Here is a 26,152-nt window from a genome sequence, read left to right on the forward strand (position 1 = left end):
TTTGAAATTAAAAATTATGTATAATAATCTGAATATAAATAAATAAATAAAATCCATACTTAGACATAAAATCTTGAATTTCAGGGATGTCTTCATTTATCAACAATTTGGAACCACTTCATGCATTTGACACTGTAAATTGTATAATTAATATAAAAATTATTGAACGTATAATGAAAAATACAAATCAGCTATGTATTTATAAAGTCTGATAGTGTAATACCTTGGCCATCTTTTACCATTGCATGAGTGAGTAGAATTACAATAGCTCCATTGTTTTTAGGATCATTGTAGTAAGCCAAAAATTTTGATCCATAGATTTCCCATAAATTGCAATTTATGCAATTACCCCTATTTTGCAATATAAATAAACAATATTATATGATGGGATTCAGTGATGCAAAATATATAAATTTATCAAACATATAAGTTATGAAAACAATGCGCATTACTTCAAATCTTTCAGCACAACAGAAACAACAACTTTCTTCCCCGGAGTGTTGGATTGGATATGGTTTATCTCACTAACAGCACCAATAATATCTACATTAAAGTAAGGTTCATTATTGAATGTGTTTGCAAATATATAAGTTATATAAGTTATAATAGAATTTAAATTACCTTCCAGTCTATCGGTTTTGCATTTGCCTTGAAGTATCTCACCAAAATCTTTAAAGAAATATCCTTTAGGTGGAATATTTTGAAGTTCGATTGCCTTCATTGTGGTACCACCAAGAAACACAATTTTTTTTGAATGATCACATACCTTCTACTGAAAATCATTGTTATAGACACTGCCATTGTTTATAATGCAGGTCATATTCTCCTTAATGACCTCTTTCCATTTCAGTAAATGGTCATGACGAATAAGGACCTGAATCCGATCACCCTAACAAAATGAAAATAATCTTCTTTTTATATGTTATACAAAAAAGCATTTTGTTGTAATTACTAACTATCATACAAAAAACTATACTTAAAAAAAGAAAAGCAATTTACCAAGGAATCCATAACAATCATCTCCAAATGTTCAATACCCTTATTATTCACAACACTCCAAACATCCATTATTCGAACAACAAGATGCCAAGTTTCTTTTGACTATAAAATTACAAACCTAATAACCTGGAAAGAAAAAGAGTATATAAATTTGATAGAGGTGTGTGGTAAAATGCTGAAAAGGATCCAACCTTTGATGTTACACATATATAACATCGTTTTGATTGTATAATTATATGTTATTAAATTATAACTTTAAATTAAAAATAACTATTTAATATAGTTGATTAATATTAATTGAGTAATTTAATATTATTGTTAATTTACCTACCAATTAATTATTATTATTGTTATTATTATTATTGATATTTACCCGCCATATATGATAAGAATATTTTTAAAATTTAAATAGTATATTTATTATTTGATTTGATTTGATTTAATTGAGATCCAAACTCTATAAATTAAAATCGGTTACTTATTATGAACAATAATATAGGGTCATTCCAATGTCAATCTATTATTAATTGAATTTTACATAGATGTAATTTTGCAATAACACGCTGGCATATTGAATCTTATACCGCTGTTATCTTTGCACTAACATATTTTATCCTTTCAACAGAATAATTATAGTAAATATGTACATTCTGTATACCGAATTATAATAAAAATGTATTAAAATCAAAAGCAATAAAACTGTTTACAGTAAATAAAAATATAGTCTAATTTCTTCATGATCATAAATATTTAAAGAAAAATTCATTGAAATAAAAAATCAATAATAAATCAAAAGTTGAAATAAATGTTAATGACACAACATATATTTAAAATTTTATTTGATATATTTTTATATAATAAATAAATTAGTAATAAGTAAATGAATAATCAAATAGAATAGAATTTTAAGATGTTATTCTATATTTTTATTTACTGTAAACAGTTTTATTGCTTTTGATTTTAATACATTTTTATTATAATTCGGTATACAGAATGTACGTATTTACTATAATTATTCTGTTGAAAGGATAAAATATGTTAGTGCAAAGATAACAGCGGTATAAGATTCAATATGCCAGCGTGTTATTGCAAAATTAAATCTATGTAAAATTCAATTAATAATAGATTGACAATGGAATGACCCTATATTATTGTTCATAATAAGTAACCGATTTTAATTTATAGAGTTTGGATCTCAATTAAATCAAATCAAATCAAATAATAAATATACTATTTAAATTTTAAAAATATTTTTATCATATATGGCGGGTAAATATCAATAATAATAATAACAATAATAATAATTAATTGGTAGGTAAATTAACAATAATATTAAATTACTCAATTAATATTAATCAACTATATTAAATAGTTATTTTTAATTTTAAAGTTATAATTTAATAACATATAATTATATAATTAAATATTTATTTTGTCATTTAAAGAAAATCAAGTAACGATAATATTTGGCAAAAAAACTACAATAAAATAACGGTAATATTTTTTAGTAGTATAAATAGAGTTTAGTACGAAATTACTTATAGGAACATGAAAGTAGTTGTATTATGGATTATAATTAGGGTAATTAAGTAATTATGGTGGTAATTAACTTTTATATATTAAAAGTAGATTCCTCCCATGACCAATTTGTGTTTGTCTCATCTCCCCTCCCTCTTCATCTTCAATCCCATTCTATCCCATCCCTTTCATTTACCAATGAAGTCTCAATATCCTAAGGCTAATTGGTTCATCAATAACTTTGTGTTAGATGAACCAATGCAAGTATGGATGAGATTAGGTTCATCCTTTGATCATTTTCTTTTTGAGTGTGGTATATTTTAGGAGTATGATTCATTATACCATATCTCTAACACGCATTAACACCAAAATTTCTATTGTCTGACCTCAGATAGTTATGACTTCTACATAAGTCCAATTACGATTGCTTAATATAGCGCTAAATTTTGACCCAAAGGCATAACATTATAGTAAGTGAGATTGTAAGTCTCCCCCCTTTCATGGTATTGTGTGGAAAATTTTCCTTTTTTCCTTTCTCTGGAAGATGTCTTGGTTCAAGGGTCCATGCTTGTGAATAGAGGGTTGATTATTCTCCAAAGAATGACTTAAATAATTAAAAAACAAAACACCACTAACATCTAATCGACTAACATTTGACTAACTTCTATTATTATTGCTTTTAATTTCAAGTCATTTATTTTATGCAATTTAAATTTAAGTCATTTATCATTTCATTTACCATTTACATATCATTCAACTTGTCTATGTTTATGTCATTTTCACTTGGCTCCCTTGAGCCATATATTGTGTTTGTATATATTTGTTTGTGTATCTTGTTTGTGTTTGTGGTCTTAGGACCTTAAAATACTTAATAAACAACAAAAAACCATAAAAAATGTTTGTGTGGAATGTTGGATTTTATTTGAGCTTTGGACCTAGAATTAGGCAACATTCCTTATGCAAAAGGACTTGGCCAATGCCAATATTTCTGAGACCAAGTTATTGTGATTTGAGTTTCCATTTGATACAAGTATTGGGCTTCACATGAATTCATTTGCAACATGGTCTTGATGCAAATGTTACTTTGAACCTGTGTCTAATGCCTTATTCTGAGCCAATCAAGGAGTATGTCATCTGATACATGGGAAGATTAAGAAGAAGACTGTGAAGTTGCTTGATTGGATGTGGCTATCTTTATTTGATGCCTTTCTCTTCATATTGCTACTTGCTTCTTGATATTTCTTGATTTAAAGTCCAAAGGAAAATTGGGTTTCTATATGACATTCTTGTCTATTGGATTGCATCCCATTGGTCAGGTCTTTTCAACTCTTAACTTTTAAATTTTTGCTTAGAATTAGTCTCTTCATCTCCTCCCATTCTCTTAAATTTCAAAATCTCTCCCCCTTTTCAAAAATCTTCTTTGCTTGTGATTTTCTAAATTTAGACTTTATCGCAAATTAGAAACTTTGGCCTTATGCCATTGCATTCTAGAACTCTTTTCATAAATCAAACTTGTAAATGAATCTAATCATACTGACTTAAAAATTTCAAAATACAAAAAGAAATAACACTCATTAAAACTCTTTTGGGCATTTGTGCCTCTTCTAAATTTAAATTTTGATTAAAAGCAATTCACTCACTTTGAAATTGATACCATGAATTACGAGGTTTTGATCCCTCATTTTTATGTTGGTACGTAGGCACAAGTCCGAAGGTCTTGTCAAAAACAAAAATATAATTAATGAATTCTTTTCTCATCCCCACACTCTATTTATTGCAAACATCTTTTATGCCAAAAACACATACAGACATAAAAAGGGCTCCCTAGGAGTACCTAGGACACTTTGGGTTCTAACACCTTCCCTCTGTGTAACCAATCCCCTTACCTGTAATCTCTGGAATTTTATTAGTTTTGATTTGAAAACTTCTTATATTTGGGTTTTGTTCGTACTTTTCCCTTTTCTTTTGGAAACAATAAAAGTGGCGACTCTGGTTTTATCGACGTTAAGTTTATCCATATCTTAATGGTCATGAATTTACCGCTACATAATGCACTGCAGTTACCATTGGAAAGAGTGTTGAGTTTGTCCATATTTGGCGGTGATAGAGAAGTGGACAACGGGGAATCAGAAGTGATGGCCATGGTGAATGCACAACCCAATTGGAAGGGATCTCGACCACACCGGTGGGAAGATTTACGACTACCTAAATCATGTGAGGAGAATAAAGAGTCCAAGAAGGGGATGGAGTTGAAACAACTTCCCAAGAATCTCAAATATGTCTTCCTCGATTCTGAAGGTAGATGTCCGACTATAATAAATTCGAGCCTTAAGAGTATCCAAGAAGAGAAACTCATCCAAGTCCTAAAAAATACAAAAATGCTATCGGATGGGCAATTGAGGACTTGAAAGGTATTAGCCCTACAATGTGCATGCATAAAATTCTCATGGAAGACGATCAAAAACCGGTGGTCCAGCCCCAAAGGAGACTTAACCCAGCAATGAATAAAGTGGTTCTAAAAGAAGTGGTGAAATTGTTAGGCGCGGGTCTTATCTACCCTATATCTGACAGCCCATGGGTGAGTCCGGTACATGTGGTCCCCAAAAAGGGGGAACCACCGTCATAAGAAACGAGAAGGATGAGTTAATCCCTACAAGGACAGTTACAGGTTGGCGAGTGTGTATTGACTACAGGAGGTTTAATATCGTGATAAGAAAAGACCATTTCCCTTTGCCATTCATTGATTAAATGTTGGAAAGGCTAGCTGGTCATTATTACTACTATTTTCTAGATGGTTATTCTGGGTATAATCAGATTGTTGTTTCCCCTGAAGACCAAGAGAAGACGATATTCAAATGCCCTTATGATGTATTTGCATACAGAAGAATGCCATTCGGGCTGTGTAATGCTCCAACCACCATCCAACGTTGCATGACTTCCATTTTCACTGACATGCTTAAAAAGCACATGGAAGTGTTCATGGATGACTTTTCGGTCTTTGGGTCTTCGTTTGATAATTTTTTGACTAACCTTTCTCTTGTTTTAGACATGTACCAGAAAACAAATTTGATTATGAACAGGGAGAAGTGCCATTTTATGGTGCAAAAAGGAATAGTCTTGGGTCACAAAATTTCCCAGAAGGGAATTGAAGTCGACCAAGCAAAAGTGGAGGTGATATCTAAACTTTCGCCTCCGGTTAATGAAAAAGGTATCAGGAGTTTCTTAGGACACGCGGGTTTTTACCGCAGGTTCATAAGAGATTTCTTGAAAATAGCCAAACCGCTGACCACTCTTTTGGTCAAGGATAAAGCTTTTGTGTTCGATGAAGAATGTGCCACAACTTTTGAGACATTGAAAAACAAATCAGTATCAACACCAATTGTAATTACCCCAGATTGGTCTCTCCCGTTTGAGATCATGTGTGATGCTAGTGATATTGTTGTAGCGGCAGTTCTAGGACAGTGGAGAGAGAAGTTGTTACATGTTATTTACTATGCTAGTCATGTGCTGAACCCTACATAGATGAACTATGCAACTACTGATAAGGAGTTTCTAGCAGTGGTTTATGCATTTGACAAATTCCGGCAATACCTGTTAGGATCGAAGGTTGTGGTTTATACTGACCATGCTGCATTGAAATATTTATTTGCTAAACAGGATTCTAAGTCGAGGCTTCTGAGGTGGATCTTGCTCCTCCAAGAATTTGATGTGGAGATTAGGGACAAAAGGGGATGTGAAAACACTGTTGCCGATCATTTGTCTCGAATGTCGCCAATTGAAGAAACAGAATACAAGAGACCAATAAAGGATGAGTTTGCTGATGAACACATCCTAGCTGTCATTAGTATCCCTTGGTTCACTGACTACACGAATTATCTGGTAGGTGGTGTAATCCCTAATGATTTTGATTCTAACAAGAAGAAAAAGTTTTTTACATGATTGTAGGTTCTACTTATGGGATGACCCATTCCTGTACAAGAGAGGAGTAGATGGGCTAGTCAGAAGATGTGTCCCAGAGGAGGAACAAATGGATGTGCTTAGAGCTTGTGATGACTCAAATTATAGAGGAAACTTTAGTGGTGACAGAAAAGCAGCTAAAGCCCTTCAGTCGGGCCTATATTATCCCACACTGTTTAAATATGCCCAAGATATAATCAAGGAGTGCGACAAATGTCAAAGAACATGCAATATTTCTAAGAGGAATCAAATGCCACAGAACGTCATGCTGGTATTCGAATTGTTTGATGTGTGGGGAATAGACTTCATGGGACCGTTTCGACCTTCATTTGGAAAGAATTACATCTTGGTAGCAGTGGACTATGAGTCAAAGTGGGTGGAAGCGGTGGCATTGCCCACTAATGGTTCTAGAGTTGTAGTGACTTTTCTGAAGAACAATATTTTCTCGAGATTTGGAGTGCCTAGAGCACTTATGAGTGATGAAGGTACTCATTTCTTAAACAAACTAATGGAAAATATAATAAAGAAATATAATGTTAATCACAAGATCGCTACCACGTATCACCCTCAAACGAGTGGCCAGGTCGAAGTGTCCAATAGGCAGATAAAGCAAATCTTGGAAAACACTGTCTGCGCATCTCGAGAAGACTAGGAAATGAAGCTGGAAGATGCATTATGGGCGTACAGAACGACATTCAAAACACCTATAGGTATGTCCCCCTATCAGTTAGTTTATGGTAAAGCTTGCCACTTGCCACTCGAGTTGGAGCACAAAGCATTTTGGGCTTCCAAATTCTTAAATTATGATCTTGCCAAAGCTGGTGAATCCCGAATTCTTCAACTCCATGAACTAGAAGAATTTAGGAATCAAGCTTATGAGAATGCCAAACTCTATAAGGAGCAGACAAAAAAATGGCATGATCAGAGGATCCTGAGAAAGGAGTTTATGGAGGGACAATTGGTATTCTTGTCTAATTCCAGGTTAAAACTTTTTTCGAGATAGTTGAAATCCAGATGGTCCGGTCCATTTTTGGTTCACAAAGTGTTTCCCCATGGAGCAATAGAACTTAAAAATCAAAGTAACATGGACACGTTTAAAGTGAACGTACAAAGATTGAAACCTTATTACAAAGGGAAAGAGAGTGGGTTGATAGACAATGTTCATCTCAGAGAATAAGACGGACGATCGGCGAGCCATGCGACGTTAAACGAAGCGCTTCGTGGGAGGCAACCCATGCTGTTTAATTCTAACAATTTCCATTGTTTTGGAGTTGTAAGACCTTAATTTTGACCCTAAGATCCCTCATGGCATCATAACATTGCATTTGCATAGCCTCAAGGATCATAGCATCTTGGCTCCTTACCTTTAGGGTGGGATCTCTTGAGATTTGGTTTGAGATCACCAAGCATGCTTGAATTGTATATTATTGCTTTTATCATTTTTATTCACTAACCAAAAGCATAAAAATATGTCACTAACATCTTTTGTTTGTAGCTTGAGCAGTCACAAGGTCTAAAGCTTCTAAGAGATCCTTTGTGCAATGATATGGTCAAGAGAAGATGAAAGCAAACATGGCAATGGTTCCCAAAGCTCTCATCCATCAAATATGCCTCCCAAGTATCTCAATTCATCATTTTAATCAAAGCAAATCAAAGGGTTTGAGGTTTGTTTCCCAAGGAAACCCTAATTCATTTGTTCATCAACTGTGCCTTGCTCATGAAGCAATCTCAACCCATGGTCAAATACAATCAAGGGAAGTTCTTTAATTCATCATTTCGTGAATGTTTGAACTTATTTGATTGTCCTCAATCATCAATTCATCAAGATATGAGTTTTGGACTTGAGAAGTTGATCAGTCAATTCATCTGACTATTTTGAAATACACTGAGACCTAACGTTTTATGTGTTGGTCAAATGGAGATGACCCCAAGAGAAACAATGTTCTTAAGGACAATATTCACAAATTTTATGTTCATCAAAATTTTATTTGAAGCTTGGAAGGTCATCATCCATTCCAAGACATTATAGGTCATTTTGACTGAAACCCTAATTTTGGGTCAACTTCCCAAGGACACAACTCCTTCATTTTTCATGATTTTGAGGTGGTACTTAATGAATTGGAAATATTAATGTGTCTAATTCAAATGTTATGTTGAGAAAAATTGAAAAATCTCAAAAGAAATACATGTGATAATGCAAAACATTATAGGTTACTTTGGACCAAATGCATTGAAATGTGAAAAAGTCCAACTTCAAGTGCCCATAACTTCTTCATTAAAAATCCAAATTATGCAAAGTTTAAGTCCAAATTGATTGTCTTGAAAATATCTACAACTTTAGTGTTGACGATTTTATCATTTGGAGCTTGCGTCATTGAGACAGAGGGGCTTGAACATTGGCCAATTTTGGAAATTTCACATGTGCATGTTTTGCACCCTACACTTCAAGCTCAATTTTCATTAATTTCCAAGGCCCAATTGGAGTTTTGATCAACATAGCAATTGTTCCTTATCCAACAAGCTTTCCAACCATTACCCATAAGGCTGTGTTTTATGTTTGGAAGCATAATTTTTGAAGAGGGGAAAGATTAGGTGCATTTTTGGAAACTCATTGAAAATACATTGCATAAGCTTATGACCTCATTTCTGCACGTCCATTTCATCTTAATTTGGTAATAGCTTGCAACTCCAATCAGAATTGGGCCCTCCATGCGCCTGTACATGCCCATGCATGGAGGCCCTTTTCTCCCATGCACACGATTTTGATCATGCTTGCAGCTCCATTCATCTATAAATACAATGCCTTGGCCTCTCATTTCTTCAACCTTAAGGCGCCCTACATGCTGTGCAACTGAAATCCCACCCTCACACCAAAGGAACTATCTCACTTTTCTCTCAAATTTCATATCTGAGTTTTGATTTCCTCAATTGAAATTTCAGATCTAAAGTTCCTTTGCCTTCTTCTCCTTCATCCATAGAGTGAACTGCAAGCTTTAGCACCAAGGAATTGTGAATCCAAGCTCTGCAAATCAGAGGTTTACTTCTTATTTTAAATTCTTCGAATCAACTCATATGTTGCTTGTTTCTTGTTGTTGTGGTGTTATCTGAAGTCCTCTTCATAGAGGCAATCATTTCATGCTTTGAATTTTCAAAATCCAATAAGTTTCAGTTGAACTCCATGAAATTCAACCTCTGATTTCTCTCTCAATAGGAGTCTAGAGTGAATTTGTTTGGTACAGGAGTGATGTACATCACTCCACGTTTCTTTTGATACATGGATCGCTCATTTTGGTTAACTTTTTATCCTCTGCAAATTTGAACCTTCGCCGAAGCTAGCCGGAGAAGACGGTGGCCCTGGCCACCGTCTGTTTGCCAGTTTCAATCCAGGCCGTTGATGATGATTCCTAGATAGAATCAGGGCTCTTGGATCTTATGACTTTTTTTTAATGTTTGTGTTATTCAGTTGACTGAGGATCATGATGCGTGCGCATGCCACAGCCGTCTGATGCTCTAGCTCAATTAATGAGCTTGGATCTAACGCGTGTGGATTTTCCATCATTTCTAATTTCTGATTTTATTTCCTTTTATTTCTAAAATTCATATCTCTCTCATTATTGGTCCAAAAATTATGGGACCAATTGCATTATTTCTCTTTTAATTTCTATTTTCTAAAAATGATTTTTAATATTTTTTATTTTATCATTTGATATTTTTAGTAATTTTCTCTTTTCTGGTTATTTTTAATTCATTTAAATAGTTCTTGACATTCAAAAAATACAAAAATATTTTCTCAACCTCTTTGAGTGATGATGGATCTATCAAAAATATTTTCATCAATTTATTAATTGATTTGAGATTTATTTGAGATTTTAGTTCAATTAGGTTATTTTTATGCACTTTTAATTGATTTAAAATAGTTTCTGACTTTTAAAAATGCTGAAATTTTTTGTCAAACTTTGTTTGACCTTGTTGAACTTGGGATAATTCACTTGGACTTTTCAAAGTTGATTTGAAGTGAGTTTGAAGTTTGACCTTTCTTTATTATTTTAATTCAAGTTTTATTTTAATATTAAAAAATGCCAAAAATATTTTATTTGTTTCTTGACTTCTAATCTTCATTTTACTTTTGTTTTCTATTTTTTGACCTTGATCTTCTCTATCTTTGGTCATAGCTTGTTGATTATCTCATTCCATTTCATTTAATGCACTTTAATTCTTCATCCCTTTCTTCTTCTTCTTCTTCTTCTTTTCCTTTTGATCAATGAGTTAAAGATTGGTGGTTAGCATTGATACATGGAGGTTTAATCTTCCTTAATTCAAATCTAATTCATCTTGATCATGGATCAAGTGAATGGCTTTGCATTAAGGATAAATTGCTTCCTAAATCATGCAAAGGACCTAAATTAATACAGGATCATTTCTCACCTTCTTTTTGGCATGGCAAGTTGTTGGAGTTTGATTCACTAATCAAGACCTCTAACTTATGTTGTTGCCTACATTATTATTGACCGGCCTCAGATAGTTGTGACTTCTACATAATTCCAATTACGATTGCTTAACATAGCGCTAAATTTGCCTTATGGCACACTAACTACTAACACTAACCATTAACCATTAACCATTAACATTTACTTTTTGCACTTTACATTTATGCAATTTACTATTCTTGCACATATTATTCATTTGATTTGCTCTTTGCTCACTTGAGCACATGTTTATGTTAATGCAATTTTCCTTTTGCTCACTTGAGCACATAATTGTGTATATATCATTGTGCTTGTGTTTTGTTTTTGATTGTTGTGTACCAAATGCAAAGAAATGGACAAATGGACTTAGACTTTAGGACTTTCCCTATGCAAATTTGGTGTCAAAGAGCAACTAGGCATTGGGCCTTTAGAGTGCTATAAAAGTCAAAGAGCAACTAGGCATTGGGCCTTTAGAATGCTATAAATGCTAAAGAGAACTTTGAAGAGACCATTTTCTAAACTCCTTCTTGTTCATTCTTGGTTTGTTTGATAAAACTTTTTGATGTGTGTGCTTTTGTGCTAGGGGATCCTATGAGAGTTCAAATTGAATAATATTTGCCATGTTCATCCAAAGTGAAAGATACAAGAGAGATTGGGGGATCTTCTAAGAGCTTGTTTGATTATGTTGATTGCTTGAGCTTACTATTATTTTGCTTGTATATTCCAAAGGATGGGAGCTACTTGGATCATCAATATGATCTCAAGAGAGGAACTCCATTTGTGGTCTTGTTTCTTATCCCTCATCTTTTGTGTGATTAGGACTTTAGCCATTCTTCTTCTTCCCTCCACTCTAACCAAAGCCAAAACTTTTTGTGCAAACATTTAACACTTGTTTTCAAACATTAGAAACCTAAGCCTTATGCTTTTGATTTTCAAACTTTCTTTTCATAACACTTATTTTGAATTGAACTTTTAAGTCAACTTTGACCATATTTTGTAAATACTTTTCATTGGTAAATATAACCCATTCAAATGTTTTTGTGGTTTCAATGGCCACTTTCTTAATCAAATCTTTTTCATAACCTTTAGCTATTAGGTTTGAGTTATCCTTGAGGTAGATGTAATACTCACCTATATCCTTAGCGATGGACAATGAGTCTTCCATGCTTATTATAGGGTTAACCCCTCACTAGCATGTTGAAGTTATCCTCACATGGTGGATTTGTGGTTTTAGGTTGAGTTTTCTCCCATGGATAACAAAAGACCTTAAGGCTTTTGGACCAATCAATTCACCAACTCATTTTTGAGACTTTTACCCCAAACTACGAGGTTTTGATCCTAATCTTTTTTAAGATGGTATGTAGGCAATGGGTTTATCCATCCAAACACAAAAATGTAAATAACATGTATATTCTTTTCTCATCTCTTCAATCATGTTTGCACAAATAAACTTTCACAAAATACCAACCTTACAACAAATGTGAAAAGGGCTCCCTAGGAGTACCTAGGATGATTTGGGTGCTTAAAACCTTCGTATTGCATAACCAACCCCCTTACCCCGATCTCTGACATGTTTACTAGTTTTTGATTCGATAAAACTTGTAGGTTTTTTTCGCTTTCTAACCATCCCTTTGGATAAATAGAAGTGCGGTGGCGACTCGACTTGTATGGTTTACCTTAGATTTAGTCAATATCTCTAATGGTAACGAATACCCCGCTACAGGTGTGTTTCGTTTTTTTTTTCTGTTTGTAGGTTCGCGCAATAATCCCATAAGACGAAGGAGAGGTTTGAACTCAACCAAGAGAATACAGTATGCTAGAAGAGCAAGGAGAGACAGGTCAAAAAATGAAGTTTTTCTGCAATAAACATGGTCCTGACACGGGTGCCCGTGTAAGGGCATGCCCAAAAAAAGTAATAGAGTTTCCAGTAGGCTGACACGGTCGCCCGTGTCAGCTGACACGACTCGTGTCAGCCCTACTGAAACAAAAGGTGGAAAACAGAACCCTGACACGGCCACCCGTGTCATGGGACATGGCCTGTGTCAGGCAGCGCGTGGTCAGAATTTTGGACTTTTCAAATTTAATTTGTATGGTCCCCACTCAAGTTTTTCACCAATAACCACCATGTTAACTCATCATCACTCCTATTTATCATATTTTCTCCATTTTTCTCTCTCTTTCTCATTTAACCCCCCTTCTTCCTCCTTTAGTTCTCACTTTACTCCATAGCCTCCACAATCAAAGCTCATTCCTTTACCACCATAAACCTTCCAAATCACCGACTCACTTCACAAAAGTTTCTTCATTTTATGTCCTCTACAAGTACATGGTAATCATTTCTCCTAACTCCATACTTTATTTTTGCTCAAAATTTTTGCAAGGACCAAATATGTCTCCTAGACGAATTGTTAAGGGTAAGTAAATGGAGACTGAGCCGTCAAGGCCTCGGAAGAGGACCATTCTCCATCCAATTTCTCGTGATATCATCTTCGACAACCTGGAGCATGAGAGGCGTTATTCATCTCATGTAAAGCGTAAGATCACGCTAATGAGGTATTTATGCTCTGACACTCTAACTCAATTGGGTATGTCTAAAGAATTGGATAAAATGTTTCATGTCCTAGGCATGTTAGAACTTGTGCACCGTGAGGCGCCTATGTTTGAGCGCATAACTTTGGAATTTTTTAGTACTATTAAGTTTAAGTTGAAGAAGGGATAGGTAGGTACCACGATGTACTATGGTGGCACTATGCATTTCAGGTTATATAACGTTGACCATGATGTGACGGTTGAGCAACTAGGTGATATCCTCCGCTTACCCCTGTATGGCCCCGGAGCTGTTTCAGATAGTTTTGATGCTAAAACTTTTTTGTTATCCATCACGGATCAAACCGATTATATGGCGAAGGGTGCTAAGGCTTCGGGAATTTAGAACCCCTGTTTCTGCTACGCTCAGAAGGTACTGGCTTTCACACTCTTTGGTAGGGGTGATAGTACCGATTGGCGACCCAGAAGGAGTTGATCTTTTTGTTTTCCATGGCAAACAGGGTTGTTGTGAGTGTTGCAGTATTTGCAGATGACTACCTCGGTAGAGTGGGCAGAGCTGCTCAGGGAAGAATCTCCATTGGGGGTATAATCACACAGATAGCCCTCCATTTTGGATACGACCTTGACGCCCTGAATGAGACACCGGTGTCAGGTAAGAATAAGTTGGACATGAATGCTCTAGTTCAGCAAGGTATGATCTCTCAAATCTCAGATTATTATGCTTTGACGAGTTCTAGCCAGTTTATAACGACACTTCCTGACCCTGCGAGGATAACCATTTCCGACACTGCTAATTGGTTATATGAGAATGCTATCTATGATGATATGGACGAGCGCAATGCTAACACTTTTGTTGCAAGTGACCATCACGAGGAAGACGCGCAGGAGAAAGAGAAGTTTGTCCCTCCACAAAAGGACACCATGTATACAAGTGTTGGGTCATCATCTATGATACCAGACCAATGGTCGTGGATACAGACTGAGATCTATGATCTCCGAGCGGAGCAGGCATGCCAAGGAGTAGAGCAAGCTCGTCAAGGAACGGTAATGGATGGGATGCATGCGTTGATGCAACAGTTAATGTTGCAATTTCCTCCTCCATAGTGAGGCTTTGTGAGTTCCCCCTCTATCATGGATTAAACATTGCGGTAAATATTTGGTTCAAGTGTGGGGAGGATTCTATTACTTTATTACTTTCAGCATTATGTTTATGTCATTTTTGTGATTTTCTGATTGTTTATTGTCTATTTAATTAGTGTGTGTGGTATTTCGTGTGTTACAGATCGAGGGTATTTGTTCCAAATGAATGATAAAGCTTGTAGCTAGTGGATGAGAGGCACACCTCATACTTTCTCTCTAGGAAATCCCCGAAAGTTGGTACTGCTGAAGTGAAGAATCGGACGTGACTTTTTGTCACTGGACTGACACAGGAATACTTTGCACCCGAAATAAAATAAAGTTACATCACACAAGAGGTATCTTGGAACCTATAAGCTATATCAAACATGGTGATGATCATAAAAAGACAAACACTTATCATCATGAGAGCCTTTCAGGTATGTCTCTGTCACTCTACGTTTGCGTAAGTAGATATTGGAATTTCAAGACACACATATACACACTGAGGCACTTCTTTGTTTTAACTCCGAGCCATTCCAGCCAACCAATCAATATTACCCTTCGTTTACCCAATTCAATCCATATTCCCCTTTTGTTTGTTATGAACTGCTGTAAATACCATATGCCCAAACACTCCCTTACCTTGCTCAGATAAGTGTTGTAGATTGATGATCTGTGAAAAATCCTAAGTTTGGGGTTGGGACACTGATAAAGAACTAGACAGGTGTAGATGAGATGAAAAGAAAGAAAGAAATTATTATGAAACTTCAAGAACAAAAATGAGAAGTAGAATAAAGCATTTATCTAGAGGAGATTTAATTTGGCAAAAAGGCATGCTCAAAGAAACACGTGAGTAAAAAACTAATGAAGCCTAACAAGAACGGTGCCCAAAAATCTATAAGGTGAACGATCAAACATAGTGATGAAATTAACAACACGGACTCTGAGCCTAAACCACTAGTTTCCCCCCTTTTGTTTGTTTTTCCCACCTTATGCCTAAGTCTAGTTACAACCTTAAAAGCCATCGAATAGTGTGTGTGGTGTATATTTGAAATGAAGATAGATGTTATTTAAACTTATGAGTTGACTCTGCATGCTCTTACATTTTAGTGTAAACACTTTAACCCAGAGAGATTTGGTGAGAGTGTGAAAATCTACAGGTGAAGAGGTGCTTCGATGTGAAATGTGGCAGAACGTCGAAAGTCGGGGAAGAATAAAACAGTGAACGAACAGTGAAAAAGGAGTCGTAAAAGAACACGGCAGTATTGCGGCAAATGAATTGGAAGAATTTGGAGGTGACCTTCCTGCTGTCCCGAGCATCACTTGAGGAGAAGTAATGAGATAAGTTTGGGGTTGTGATCAGTCACCAATTCTACTAGTTTTCTGACACTCATTCGACATTAATATACGAAGTCGGTAACACTTTGTTTTACCTTTTTTTATTATTTTGTTAAGTAAATTAGATGTTCGTATTTCCATTCTCGTTTAGTTATTATCTTTTCATCAATATACTACATTTTATGCTTTCTTTTGGTAGTTCTGTTGGTTTTCAGGTGCAAGCAAGAATGCCCAAAGACTCGCCAAGGGAATCGGGAATTCCGGGCTCACGGGGAAGAAGTTTCGAAGTTATAGTGGTCCTGACATGGCCACCCATGTTGCTTGACACGGCCCATGTCAGGGGAAGGAGAAAATTGGATGAAAAGAGGAAAATAGTGGGCTGACACGGGCGCCCGTGTACGCTGACACGGCCCGTGTCAGCAAGCCTGGCATGGGCGTGTTGGGAAATCAGCAGCAGTAAGCCAACACATTCAGTGTTGGCTTGGACGCCTCATCTTCTAATTTTACCATATTTTTGGAATTGTTGATCCCGGAGGGTATTTTGGGTATTTGGTACATTGATGAATTGATCAGTGACTATTTAGGGTACTTTTGGAGAAAGAGAACGGGACTTTTTGCACGACGAACAATTGGTACGATTGAGATTGGGACAATCTTGAGTTTCGGAGAATGGAGGTCCTTCAAGAGCGAATGCGATTGAAGATCAACGGAATCCCCACTTTCTTGTAATGTCTAATTTAAATGATGTATTTTCTTTGAATAATATGAGTGGCTAAACCCCCAAATTCCAGGGGGGGTGTCCCTGATTTGATCGTGTAATGACTATGAATTCATAATTCCCTCCATTTTATGTTTGTTATTCAATTTAATTGTGCAATGTTTTTAACGCTTTCGTTATCAGAAAAACAAGGATTATTATATGGTTCACAAGTTGCAGGATTGCAACTGTTAAGGTTTTTGCAAAATTAAATTGTAGTAGATATCATTTAGGACTGGGGATACCCTATGGTTACTGGTTATATCTTGTTATTTCAAAAATCTTGGTTTCATCATGATTCCCTAAGGACTTAGAGATTAGAATGAATTCCCAAGGTTTCCCTCTAAGGTTTTAGGAGGAAACAATTTTAAGATCTGGTAAGTGAATATATGAACTGTTTGAGGAGATATACATTCAAGGTCATTGCAAGAGATAATCAGACACCATCCTTGGCATAATTTTATAAAAGCTATATTTTGCATTCTGTCTAATTCAATTATAATGCAGATTTATCCCAAACCTTTAAACTACTGTTTTTGTTTAATTTAATCACAGTTTAAACTAATATTACTGCGCAGCCCTCGAGATCGATATTTGGGACACGTCCCTATTATTACTACATTGGCAAAATAGTACACTTGCTATTTTTTCCGATCAGCTGCTAAGTGTATGTGCTAGTATATGTTGAATCATACTACTTGGTTAATATCCAAAATTGATCCAATCAAATACATTTTTGAGAAGCCTTCCTTAACAGGGAGAATTGCCCGTTGGTAGATGTTTCTATTTGAGTATGATATTGAATACCGATCTTAGAAAGCTATCAAGGGTAGTGTCTTGGCTGACCATTTGGCTCACCAACCGATTGAAGATTATCAGTCAGTGCAGTACGATTTTCCTGACGAAGAGATTTTGTACTTGAATATGAAAGATTGTGATGAACCATTGCTTGAAGAAGGTCCAGAACCTTGTTCCTGTTGGGGCATGGTATTTGATGGAGTTGTTAATTCATATGGTAATGGCATTGGGGCAGTGATTATTACTTCTCAAGGCACTCATTTTCCATTTACAGCTAGATGGACTTTCAAATGTACAAATAATACGGATGAGTATGAATCTTGCATTATGGGGCTCGGAGAGGCCATTGATCTCAGAATAAAGTATCTTAACATCTATGGAGATTCAACTTTAGTTGTAAATCAGATCAAAGGTGAATGGGAGACGAATCAACCTGGTTTAATACCATATAGAGACTATGCAAGGAGGATTTTAACTTTCTTTACAAAGTTGAGTTTCATCATATCCCTCGAGATGAAAATCGGATGGCATACGCTCTTGCAACGTTGGCTTCAATGATTGTGGTGAAACTTTGGAATGAAGTTCCCTATTTGACTATTATGCATCTTTTATAGGCCTACTCATATGTTTGCTTATGAAGAAGTCAAAGATGAAAAGCCATGGTATTTTGATATAAAATGTTTCCTCCAAACTCAAATCTACCCGCCTGGGGCATCTTTGAAAGATAAGAAGACTTTGAGAAGATTAGATGGCAACTTCTACCTGAATGGTGATGTGATTTACAAGAGAAACTTTGATTTGGTTCTGCTCAGATGCATGGATAGACACGAAGCAAACATGTTGATGATTGAAATCAATGAAGGTTCCTTTGGTACTCATTCCAATGGACATGCTATGGCTAAGAAGATGTTGAGAGCAGGGTACTATTGGTTAACAGTGGAATCTGACTGTTGCAAGTTTGTGAAGAAATGCCACAAGTGTCAAATTTATGCAGATAAAATTCGTGTTCCTCCGACATTGTTGAATTTCACTTCCTCTCCATAGCCCTTCTCCCTGTGGGGAATTGATATGATTGGCATGATTGAGCCCAAATCTTCAAACAGATATCGTTTTATTCTGGTGGCTATTGATTACTTCACAAAGTGGGTTAAAGCGGAATTGTACGCAAATGTGACCAAGCAAGTTGTTGTAAGGTTTATCAAGAATCAGATTATTTGCTGTTATGGTGTGCCAAGCAAGATCATTACTGATAATGAATTGAACTTGAACAATATTATGGTGGAAGCTCTTTCCAAATAGTTCAAGATTGCACATCATAATTCTTCTCCCTACAAACCCAAGATGAATGGGGTTGTTGAAGTTGCAAATAAGAACATTAAGAAGATCATCCAGAAGATGGTTGTGACATGTAAGGATTGGCATGAGATGCTCCCATTTTCTTTGCATGGGTACCGTACATCCATCCGCACTTCAACAGGGGAAACCCCCTTCTCTCTTGTTTATGGTATGGAAGTTATGCTCCCCGTGGAGGTTGAGATCCCATCATTGCATGTTTTGATGGAAGCCAAGTTGACAAAAGCTGAATGGTGCTAGACCAGATATGACCAGTTGAATTTAATTCAAGAGAAAAGATTGATTGCCATGTGTCATGGTCAGTTATATCAGCAAAGAATGAAGAAAGATTTCGATAAGAAGGTCAGGCCTCGCGTGTTTCGAGAAGGTTACCTCGTGCTCAAGAAGATTTTATCTTTCAAACCTGATGCTAGGGGTAAATGGACTCCTAATTATGAAGGCACATATGTTGTTAAGAGATCCTTTTCAGGCGGTGCTTTAATTCTTAGAACTATGGATGGTGAAGAGTTCACACGTCCAATAAATGCTGATGCAGACAAGAAATACTTCGCCTAAAAAGAAAAGAACAACTCGCTAAGTTGAAAACCCGAAAGGGAGGCTTAGGCAAAAATGAGCGTCTTGGTGGATTGAAAACCCGAAAGGGAAATGCAGGAAAAAATAAGAGACATAAAACAAAAATTTATTCTGGTACATTGAGTACCCCACCTTGGATCCTGGAGTTTTTGAATCTCCAAACAGTGAGATTCAAACTCAATTTTCAAGTTGAAAATTCTCAAGTTTTCCTTTGAATGGTGAGGGTTTCAATTGGGGGGAAAAGCTGGCGCGCAAGGTGTGTTTGAATTGAGCTCCAAGGGCCTGTATTTATAGCATTTGAGAGTGATATTTGCAAACTTGAAAAATTGCTAAATTTGGACATGCTGATGCACAAGCTTGCATGGGCGTGTACAAGCCCATGGAGAAATCCAATTTGATCCATGTATAATTGATCTGAAGTTCAAATGAGGATTGGATGTCAAGGCAATGTGAAATGGGATTTTGAGCATTTGATTTCTTCCAATGATACAACCCTGTTAAGACCATGCGCAGCCCTAGCAAATCTCATCAAAATGCATGAAATTAGGTTCTTTGGAAAGCTTAGATCAAGGGGAACAACTTTTATGTTGGACACTTTTTCATTTGGAACTTTGATCATGGTGAATTTTGAGGTGGACGTTTGGAAATTTCAACATGCTGAAAATTTTTCTAAGTGGTAAGCCATATATCTCAATATTCCACCTTGCTTGACTTTTTATGTGAGCTTCAAATGAGAAACGTGTCTTCATAAAAGTTGTATCTCTTTCAAATACCTTCAAAATGGTCACCAATTTCATGTCATTTGGATTTATAATGATAGAGTTATGCATTTTTGAAGTTGAAGAAAATCACTTGTTCAATGGTTTAGACAAAATGACCTATAATGTTTCAACATAGAAAATGATTTTCCAAGCAAACCTAGATCTAGGTATCAACATGAAAGTTGTTTGGAATGTAATTTAGAGTAACTTTACTCTTAGAATCATTTTCATATGGTGAAAATTGTAGGATATGAGGTCTAGGGAGACCCAGTTTTGACCAGATGAATTCATCTGGCCAACCACCATCAACCAACTTGCTAACCTTCAATTATCTTGACTTTATAGGATCATGGTAGATCATATATGCACAAGATGATTAATTTTTAAGTTCCCCTTGACAAATTTGATCAATTGGTGAGATAGCTTGTTGGAGAAGTTACTTAAGATACCCAGTCAAACTAGGGTTTCCAAGGCAAATCACATTCAAACTCTTGAAGAATACTTGATCAATATGACATGTAGAGATCATTGGGACTCATATATGATGCTTTGAGACCTTGTGAACCAATATTTGATTGTGTTCTTAGCCATGAGGGTCTTAAACCCTAGGTGTGAACTTGCTAGATCAATGGTGACCATGCCCTACCTACAAAAGAGTTAGGCAAATACAAAGACATATTTTTGGTATTTTGGTTAGTAAAATGACAATATACAAGTATGATACAATACATGGTGCTTGGTGATCTCTCCCAAAACAAACTCAATGAAAGAGGGGTAAGGAGGATGCCAAGGTATGATCCCAAAGCCAATGCATATGATGAAATTGCATGAGGGATCTTAGGGTCAAAATTGGGGTCTTACAGTTGCCCCTATTTAAAGACATTTTAACTGAGGAGGTGAAGGTTACAATCTTCATATCGACTCAGAAGAATGGCTTAAATAACAACATCTAGAAAAAAATTGATCCTTCAGAGACCTCATGATGCATATGATATGAATATGAAAGAAAATTCTCTATGGGGAAATGTTGCCACAAAGGAAAAGAAATCAGAGCGACCGAAAGTCCGTAGGAGCATAATGCATTCCATAAAGAAAGCTCACCGGGGAAACAGAGACTCTGGGGGGAATAAAAGAGTTATGCGTAGGCCAGGATACGACTTAAAAACTGTTGGGGGACTAGAGGAATTCCATAAAAAATGGAAAGACTCAGTCAGGGAAACAAAACGTCTGCAGGGGAAACAAGTAGATCAAGATGAAACTGACATACTTGAATCATGAAGGAAAAACGATTTCACTAAGGAAATGTGCACTCAACTCAACTGGGGGAAGAAATAAACTTCAACGCAAGAGGAGTAGAAATCTATTATCCACTACCTGTCAGTGGGTAAGGAGATAATAAAAGTATGATAGAGAGGACACCCGTCATCAGTTAGGATGAAAATTTCAAGGATGGCTCATTGGGAATTGCCACCAGGAGGGAGTATTCATTACCGGTTACTAGGTAAGAAAAACCTTGCTGGGGAAAAACTGCAAGAATAGGATTTACAACTACCAGTTATTGGGCAGAAGACCAAAGGTGAGAATATCCGTCACCGGTTAGGGTGAACATATCAAGGATAGACTCAGAAGGGAAGAAAATCCGTCATTGGTTAAGATGAAAATATCAAGGATAGACTTTCCTGGGATGTCAAGGAGGATATCCGTCATCGATTAAGATGAACATATCAAGGATAAACCAATTGAGCAAAAAGTTGGAATTACATCTATCGAATGCTGGATAGAAGACCAACAAAGAGAAAATTTGTCACCGATTAGGATGAACATATCAAGGATAGACTCTATTGAGGAGCAAAATAGGAATTACATCTATCAGTTACTAGATAGAATACCACAAAGAGAAAATACGTCATCGGTTAGGATGAACATATCAAGGATAGACTCTGCAAAGGGGAAAGATAAGCAGGATTTACAACTACCGGTTACTGGGTTGTAGACCGCAAAGAGAAGGAAACCCGTCATCGGTTAAGATGAACATATCAAGGATTAACTCTCTGAGGAACAAAATAGGGATTACAACTACCTTTTTACTAGGTAGAATACCACGGGATGAGAGTATCCGCTATCAGTTAGGATGAACATATCAAGGATAAACTCAAACAGGCGAAGAAAGATATTTGTCACCGGTTCGGATGAACACATCAAGGATATACTTCTAGAAAAAATGAATCCACTAGGGACTCTACTGATGGGGAAAACATGGGTACTTTTGTCGGGTATTGGGATGAAGTAACGAATTGCAAACTAAGAAGAATATCACCAGTTACTAGGTAATAAACTCTTGGGGACCCAAAGCATCTATCTAGGTAAGGTCTAGAAAGAAACGGTCAATCAAGACTCAACCCAATGAGGATATAACTCAAGGGGAGTGATTCCATCCAGATAATCAACTAGGGGGGAAACTAAAACAATACTCATCCACGAGGGAATAACTCGGTGGGGAAAAGGAGAAAGGTAAATGTCTTTTTGCTTAAGGGGCCGACACTCTACAATTAAAGGATGACAGACGCCAGATTTGTTTGGGGATAAAGTACCGCCATAATAGAGAATAAGGATCTCAAACAATGGATCATTAAATATGATGATACAATTATGAAATCACGAGTGTATATGTATATGTATATGTATATATGATGATTATGTTGACAAAACGATCGTAAAGGATACAAAGGTGTCACAAAATATGAATCATCGGTACAATCCTCGGTCAATCCACAAAATAAGGAGACAAATGCTAGAGAAAAGAGATCAACATCCCACAGGCTCAACCCTAACTGGGGAAGGAGGAGATCTGTTGAGGAAAGGAAACCCTATTGAATCTGTAGGGAATTTTAAGTCAACACCATATTGAATGGGAGACAACCGTACAGAGGATAAATACAAATATCTGCTCAAAAACCAAGGGGAAACTCTGACTGGGAGTGATTCGGATGGCAACTGGTGGGGAAAACAAAGTTCTACTGCCATCACGCAAACTATTGAGGAAACCCTCCTACCTCTGCTGGAGATCAAAACTAGTTCGATAATCACTGATTCTGTCAGGAACTTATGCACAAACTTTGTTGGGGACAAACACTCCGCATGGGAACTGAATCGACCAACTTAGTCGGGGATAACCGAGGGTTAACTGCTCGAAAACCAATAATGCTTCACACTTAGGACTTGCTGTTTTTTTAAATGTTGTTGATATTGCTTTAAAATTCTTGCTTTTATATGTTTTAATAAAAAATGATTTTGATTTAAAATTTTAATTTCAAAGATGATCATAATAAAATTTAAACTATCTAGCTTAAACAAATAAGAGTGGAAACAATTGGATAAAAGCTTAACTTTATTTAATAGAATGGTAATCTGTAAATGACAAGACTCCATAGATCTTTACAAAGTTGAAAATGGTAATTTACATGGAAAAGGGCTACATTGAATACAATTGACCACTAATCCTTCTACCAACTCTTGATATCCACTATGCTTTTTGCCGTTACTGGGACGTTGAATTGATGTCAACCCTTGTGCTCAACAAAGCTTCTCCAAAACTGGAAGATCAACAAAATGCAGTTACTCGCCAAAATCCCTAATTTTTGCATAAGCTGCCCCAAGGTGGGGTACTCAAATGATCGGGAAAATTCTTTCTATTTTATGTCTCTAACTTTTTCCTGGATCGCCCTTTCGGGTTTTCAATCCACTGAGACGCTCATTTTTTCCTAAGCCGCCCTTTTGGGTTTTCAACTTACCGAGTTTTTCTTTTTCTTTTTTAGGCGAAGTATTTCTTGACTGCATCTGCGTTCACAGGATGAGTGAACTCTTCACCATCCATAGTTGTAAGGATCAATGCACCGCCTGAAAAGGCTCTCTTGACAACATATGGGCCTCTTTATAATTAGGAGTCCATTTGCCCCTAGAATCTCGTTTGAAAGATAAAATCTTCTTGAGCACAAGGTCACCTTCCCTGAATACGCGAGGTCTGACCTTCTTGTCAAAGGCTTTCTTCATCCTTTGTTGATATAACTGACCATGGCACATGGCATTCAATCTCTTCTCTTAAATCAAATTCAACTGATTATACCTGGTTTGAGACCACTCAGCCTCAGTCAACTTGGCTTCCATGAGCACACGCAATGAAGGAATCTCAACCTCTACGGGGAGTACTGCTTCCATACCATATACAAGAGAGAAAGGGGTTACCCATGTTGAAGTGCGGATGGATGTACGTTACCCGTGCAAAGAAAATGGAAGCATCTCATGCCAATCCTTATACGTCACAACCATCTTCTGAATAATCTTCTTAATGTTCTTATTTGCAGCTTCAACAACCTCATTCATCTTGGGTCTGTAGGGAGAAGAATTATGATGTGAAATCCTAAAGTCTTTACAAAGAGCTTCCACCATATTGTTATTCAAGTTTGATCTATTATCAGTAATGATCTTACTTGGCACACCATAACGGCATATAATCTGATTCTTGATAAACCTTACAACAAATTGCTTGGTTACATTCGCATACGATGCCGCTTCAACCCATTTTGTGAAGTAGTCAATAGCCACCAAGATGAAACGATGTCCATTCCAAGCTTTGGGCTCAATCATGCCAATCATATAAATTCCCCACATGGAGAAGGGCCATGGGGAGGAAATGACGTTCAAAAGTGTCGGAGGAACATGAATCTTATCTGCATATATTTGACACTTGTGGCATTTCTTCACAAACTTGCAACAGTCAGATTCCATTGTCAGCCAATAGTAACCTGCTCGCAACATCTTCTTCGCCATTGCATGTCCATTGGAATGAGTATCAAAGGAACCTTCATGGACTTCAGTCATCAACAAGTCTGCTTCGTGTCTATCCACGCATCTGAGCAGAACCATATCGAAATTTCTCTTATACAACACCTCTCCATTAAGGTAGAAATTGTCGGCTAATCTTCTCAAAGTCTTCTTATCTTTCAAAGATGCCCCAGGCGGGTAAATCTGACTTTGGAGGAAACATTTGATGTCGTAATACCATGGCTTTTCATCTTTAACTCTTCCACAGCAAACACATGAGTTGGCCTATCAAGACGCATCACAATCAAATTGGGAACCTCATTCCAATATTGCACTACGATCATTGAAGCTAACGTTGCAAGAGCATCTGCCATCCGGTTTTCATCTCGAGGGATATGATTAAACTCAACTTTTGTAAAGAAAGTTGAAATCCTCCTCGCATAGTCTCTATATGGTATCAAACTGGGTTGATTCGTCTCCCATTCACCTTTGATCTGATTCACAACCAAAGTCGAATCTCCAAAGACATCTAAATATTTGATTCTGATATCAATGGCCTCTTCAAGCCCCATAATGCAAACTTCATATTCTGCCATATTATTTGTACACTTGAAAGTCAATCTAGCTGTAAATGGAAAATACGTGCCTTGAGGAGTAATAATTACTGCCCCAATGCCATTACCATACTGATTAACAGCTCCATAAAATATCATGCCCCAACGGGAACCAGGCTCTGGCCCTTCTTCAAGCAATGGTTCATCGCAATCTTTCATTTTCAAGTACAAGATCTCTTCATCAGGAAAATCATACTGCACTGATTGGTAATCTTCAATTGGTTGGTGAGCCAAATGGTCAGCCAAGATACTACCTTTGATTGCTTTCTAAGATCGGTATTCAATATCATACTCTGATAACAACATCTGCCAATGGGAAATCCTCCCAATTAAAGCAGGCTTCTCAAATATATACTTGATTGGATCCATTTTGGATATCAACCAAGTGGTATGATTCAACATATACTGACGCAAATGCTTAGCAGCCCAAGCCAATGTGCAATAAGTTTTCTCAAGCCTAGAATACCGAATCTCACAGTCGGTGAACTTCTTACTGAGGTAGTAGATCGTAAATTCTTTCTTTCCAGTCTC

The 26,152-nt window shown here is 36.4% G+C and overlaps 1 pseudogene; it reads left to right on the forward strand.

Annotated features, from left to right (window-relative positions):
• The window catches only part of LOC127106072 (uncharacterized), a 181,472-nt pseudogene that overhangs the window by 90,558 nt on the left and 64,762 nt on the right, over positions 1-26,152 (forward strand).

This window comes from Lathyrus oleraceus, chromosome 7 (genome assembly GCF_024323335.1).
Source record: "Lathyrus oleraceus cultivar Zhongwan6 chromosome 7, CAAS_Psat_ZW6_1.0, whole genome shotgun sequence".
Taxonomy (NCBI): domain Eukaryota; kingdom Viridiplantae; phylum Streptophyta; class Magnoliopsida; order Fabales; family Fabaceae; genus Lathyrus; species Lathyrus oleraceus.